Source organism: Poecilia reticulata, chromosome 4 (assembly GCF_904066995.2).
Source record: "Poecilia reticulata chromosome 4, P_reticulata-male-v2, whole genome shotgun sequence".
Classification (NCBI taxonomy): Eukaryota; Metazoa; Chordata; class Actinopteri; order Cyprinodontiformes; family Poeciliidae; genus Poecilia; species Poecilia reticulata.
This window is the reverse complement of record NC_088833.1, coordinates 31579560-31585559: the sequence shown is the minus strand read 5'-3', so window position 1 is coordinate 31585559 and position 6000 is coordinate 31579560.

Genomic DNA, 6000 nt, shown 5'->3' with positions numbered 1-6000 from the left:
GTCGCGGAAGTCTCTCCTTGCCGACCCGAGTCAGACTGTTTTGTTGACATTCTTTATGTCAACAAAGTGCCTTTAGACATTCATTCGGGGTGCTTCAACTAGGGTCACCAAGGGACCAGCCCCTATACATTTAAAGCCGGGAGGGCGGGGGAAGAGAGACAGAGACTGCGGCGGCAGCCAACACCGTGAGTGAAACAACGACTGAGGCAGACTACTATATAAAGTACTCTGGGACCACTTCTTTATTATTACACATCCACATTTGTAGAGTATGGAACAGGTGGAAACCGTAACTGTAGCGTTTATTCTATGCGCCTTATATATGAAAAAAGTTTTAAAATAGGCCATTCATTGAAGGTGCGCCTTATAATCCGGTGTGCCTTATAGTGCGGAAAATACGGTGCAACATATATTATCTCGAGGCAATTTGCTTAAAGAAAACATGTCAATTTAATCAGAGTATTTCAGATCTGTCAATTTTGCATATTAAATTTCTCACAAAATCATCCAATCTTAGGGGAAAAAAACAACAGCTTTTTTAGAAAATAGTTTTTAAAGACACTGTTTTACCCCACAAAATGACAGATTTAAACTACTTTTATTTCAACAGTATGTTATTTTTGATTGGAGGTCTTCATAGTGTCCTGGGCTGGAGCTATTCAGCCAGAGTCTTGAATACAATCCATAGAGAATCTACACAGGGAGATTAAGATTATGTAAAGGTTTTAATTGCAGTAATGGTAATAAGATTTTTTTATCCCCCAAGCCCCAACTCCTGACAGCAAGGCTTCTCCATTTCACAAGGAGTCTGTCATGTTGGGACATTGGTTACAGAGAAGGGCAAACAGAGCTTTTGACAACCTAATTTCTTTTTAACCATAAAAAGCAGATTTTTTTTATGATTTGTTTCTAAATTTGTATTTGTCTTATGAGAAATACTCACATTTTCTACCAGAAGAAAACTTCTGAACTAAAAGAAAATAATTTAGAATTTAAGTCTGCCAGAGGTATGAGTCATGTTGGCATTAGCCATGAGTAAAAGTATTTTCCAGATTTATAATCACAAATTCAGATGGAACATGAATGTAATTATGTTCACAGTGTGAAGCTTGAGTTGAGCTACAAGGTTTTTGAAACAGTAATGTGTAAACAGTTGGAATGCACCATAGCACAAACATCACAGTGTGGTGCATGCTTGTCAGTGATCACCCCTCATGCTCTAGAGTAGCGGTTCTCAACGTGGGTGGTACCGCCCCCCGGGGGGCGTTCAGAGGACGGCAGGGGGCGCTGGCGGAAATTTTTACAAAAGGGGGCGCTGCGATTCCTTTGGGGGGCGTTTGGTCGAAGGTCTTTGAGCAACTTGGTAAAACTGTATTGTGTAACATTAAAACATGCTTGCCTACAATGGTATCGATGGCAGCTCTTCTTCTTCTTCTCTTCAGTGTTTGTAGCTTTTGGCGAAACTCCGTTCTCCTGCTATCCCTCTGAAAAATTTAAATAAAGAAATCCCTCCACGGTTGATACCACGATAGAGAGAGTTCATTTTATAGCGTAAACACCGGTGCAGTAAGTGGTCCGGTATGAAATGGGTGTGATAGAACAACGGTACCACAGCACTTTTAAATTTCAATAATCAGATTACCAAAATTGTTTCCATTGTTTTAAAAGGTTTATGTCAGTCTGCCTTTTCCCCATCGATACGCTTCCCGACCGCGATAAATCAATTAATCGCACGATAAATTAAACCTGTCGACCTCATTTTAATTATCGGCTTTATCGTCTCTTCCTGCCTTTTTTTCTTTCTATTGATGACACTGAATGAAAAAAGGCTCAAAAAAGCTCTCCACTGACCCTCCCTTCCTCATTTCCTTAGTGTAATGTCCAGCGCACACTACACGAGTTGTCGGCCTATTTTCAAAACCTGAGAGACACATTAGCCGACAGAAATCCTAGGTTTAACGGTTCGATCGGGTTCGATCACCCAATTAAACCGTTAAAATCAAACCCAATGTCGTGTTAAAATCAGGCATTAATTTACTAGAATCTACCTGTTATGCACGTGGTTAGTGTCAGCGTAAAGTCCTCACTGAATGAGAATCATTATAACCTATTTATGTCAAGTTAACGAAGAACAGCTGAAAAGTTACCGGGTTCATCAACTGTGGTAACAATTTGGCTCCAGTTCCTCCCCTTGTCATTTCTATATTCTTTGCACAAAATGTTGAATAAACATTAATGTTGTTTCCACATATCATCTCCAATGTCCGCTGGACTTCGGGTTGCGCCGTGTCAGCTGTTTGTGATTTCCCTCCATTTCCCCTCAGAAAGCAGGAGGAGAATCCGCGCTTTCTGATTGGCTACCTGTCACATTCAGCGTTAAGCTCCCAGTCGGGGAAAACCCCTGATTTAGATCGGAGCGGCCACGACGATCCACCGTAACCCACCACACACCGCAGGATGATCAGTTACAAAATCACCAGCGAGAATCTCAGATCAACCAACGTTGTAAGATTGTCATAAGGGGAAAATGGGGGCAAAAAATTGTGTAGTGTGAACTATTGCATTAGGTAGTCGGATGTGCCCATCTTCTCTATTTAAATCTAGTGATTGATGCTGTGTAACTTTACACAGCTTCAATCTGACATATCACTTCCAACATGCTCTATTTAGCACGGTTTAATAACAAAAGAATGTTATTAAACTAAAATATTTTAAAGTATGGGGACAAAATAGCCCACAATAACAATGTATTTTGTCCTGATTAATGTGGTTGAAACAATGACTTGTTTACAGCAGTAACATATAGCAGAGGGCAAACTAAAGACATTTACAAATATGTTTACAAGCTGCCTGTCATGCAAACTTTAAACATGAAGTAATACAGCAGCTTAATGAAAGCCAGGTATAAAATAAATTAAAGCTTACTGTAATCTTCAACGAAGTAAAATAGACAACATGAAACTTCCACAGGTATGTGGATAAGAAATCTGCTGTGTAAGCAGTATGTGATGTAGCAGCAATGTAGCAGTGATATGTGCATGCGCATTACCACAAGGTAGGATGGATTGATGGGCAGCACAGATAGTTAGCTCTCCTTTGGAAGCTGAGTCACAAGAGCTGGGTCCCTGAACAGAGATGAAATTCCCATCACTACTGAGATTATATACTGAGGTGAGAGTGGACAAAAAACAGATAGACTGACAGAAGATCAACTATTAGCACAAAGTAGACACAAAGAAACTTCAAAACAAGGGGAAAATAGTAGCACAGGTCAAAGAGAAGTAAACCCAAATGCACAAAAGCCTAAAACATTATTAACCTAAAAAGTTAGAGAGCAATAAACTAGTATGGCAACATATTCCTAGCAATAATGAACACAGAAAAAAGACACGAAAATGGCAAGACTTGTTAAATATTAAGAACTCACATAAGATCAAAGCACAAAAAATAAAAAGCAAAACCTTAACACCCAAGGATCAAAACAAAAATGAGTTAAAGTGGAAATTCATCTATAAGCAGCATTCAAGCAGCAGACTGAAAACAGTTCAGCCCAAACCAAGTCTTTAAAGGGCCAGTATTATGTATTTTTCTAGCACATACAGCAGTATCATTTTATAGGAGAATCAAGTAATTATGTTGCCTTCAGTTGTTCTAAAATACTGTATATATGATAAATTGTTCCTAAAAACATTGTTTTTAGGAACAATTTATGCCATTTCCTTGGAACAGTGGCATACTTGGAGTGGGCATGCTTGTTGCCCCCCATCACGGCGCCTGTACATTGGGGTTTACCCCGGTGAACGAGAGGGTAGCCTCCCTTCGCCTCCGGGTGGGGGGACGGGTCCTGACTGTTTGTGCTTACAGCAGTTCAGATTACCCACTCTTCTTGGAGTCCTTAGGGGGGGTCAGTGGTGGGAAGTAACGAAGTACAAGTACTTTGTTACTTGTACTTCGTAACGAAGTACAAGTACAGATACACAATTTTTGTGTATCTGTACTTTACTTAAGTAGATTTAATAATGAATACTTTCTACTTTTACTCCACTACATTTTACAGTAAGTATCTGTACTTTCTAATTCACTACATTTCTACAAAAGTGTCGCGTTACTCGTTACATCCAAGTCACATCGTCCTTTTTTTCCGTTAAAATGTGAAGTTCAGGGACTTAAGGTGGCGCCGTAAAATCCAAGCAATAACGTGACTTACGTGTCTGTTGTCACCCATCGCCTCCCCCTTTACTCGCACCTGGAGATCCAAGACATGTGCAGTGGTTTCCTCTTAGCTGGAGAAGATGTCTCTAATCGTCAGTAATATAATAGCTCTGCATAAATCATAGATATGGCGACATGTAAAATCAGCAGCGTTTCGCTTTCACAGACGGTGGGATTCGTCCAACTTTTAGCGTCACTTCGAAGGAAAGCTTTAAGAAAGGTAAACTCTGTGGACGTGATGCTAGCAAAGCTAGCTGTACAGAGACACATGTTGCACCTGCAATGAAAAAAAGTTGTCACTCATGCGCTGACTTATTGTGTGGAGGTGTTGACTGAGGTGTCGCAAATATGGGACAACGCTGTGACCAAAGTCTGCATTGATATGACATTCAGGAACGATTCTTCTGGACGCATCTTTACTGATTACATTTATTTCAGCTTTAAGTATTTAATATAAGTTGCTGCTTTGATGATCACAGAACTGCCAAAACATATGTACAAAAATCCTCAATAAAACATAAAATATTCGAAAATCAGACACCAGACAAAGTGAGAACGGAGCTGCGTCAAAAAGCTACAAACACTGAATAGAAGAAGAGCTTCCATTCATACAGTTGCAGCCAAGCATGATTTAATGTTACAAAATACAGTTTTAGTAAGTTACTCAAAGTCTAAACTGGTGCATTTAAGGTGTAAAGTTTACCTTTGACCAAACACCCTCCAAAGGAATCCCGGTGCCCCCCTTTTGTAAAAATTTCCGCCAGCGCCCCCTGCTGTCCTCTGAACGTCCCCTGGGGGGCGGTACCGGCCATGTTGAGAACCGCTAATCTGGGCAAACCCTTGTAGGGCCACCAGTTGCCCATGTTGCCCATATTAAACCACCACTGGAAACTGCAGATATACCCATGTGGGACCCATATGGTCCACATTTACTCCACAGGGGGCCCATCTGGGTATGCTGCCCGGCTCAGTTGCAGCCTTTTCAGCAGATCTTCCTACAAATGTAGGAAGTTTGTTGTTTTTTAGGGCTTTTGAAGCATGCTGACATCCACTCCCACATGAAGTTTGTCGGTTCACTTTTTTTCAAAAGGAATTTTTGGCCAGTCAAGGATATAGTTTACCACCAGCAGCGAGAATTAAAATAATGTTTTACCATGAAAACCTGTTGTAGATGACTGCATATGAAAAGGACGAATGTCACTCCTTGTCATATGCAAATGTTAGCTCAGGCAGTTTTGTAAAGAGGAAGTTTTCTGATGACAGAAAAAGGCAGGGAACCGTATTTTAAGAAAAGTGTGACTGATGTTTGTACTTTTGAAAGTATAATGCAGCACCGTTCAACTCTCACTGTGTTGTTAAAACTTGACAGCTAGAAATCAACAATCAACAAGACAGAGAAAGTCATTGACTTCTGGAACAACACACCAGTTGTGTGCTGTTCTGTGCCGTGAAGTGAAATGATAATTCATCCTCTCTCTTTCGTGCTTGTAATAAGCATGCAACAAGTGAATTGTGGAAACAACGTTGCTTCAGCACAACACAAATGTAAACTAACAGGTGACGAGTGGCTTTATCCACCACTTAAACTGTATAAACATTTTGACGCTTTAAATTTGTCTGGAGGCTTTTTAAATCAGTCTCAATAAGAGAGCCCACCTCTTTCACAGAACTGCTACAAGTCTTATTAGGCCAGACATAATTAGATCTGCATTTCACTTTTATCCTGGTAATGATCTCAAATGAATGGTATAAGACCAACATGAACGTTGCTGCAGCAACAGAGGAAGA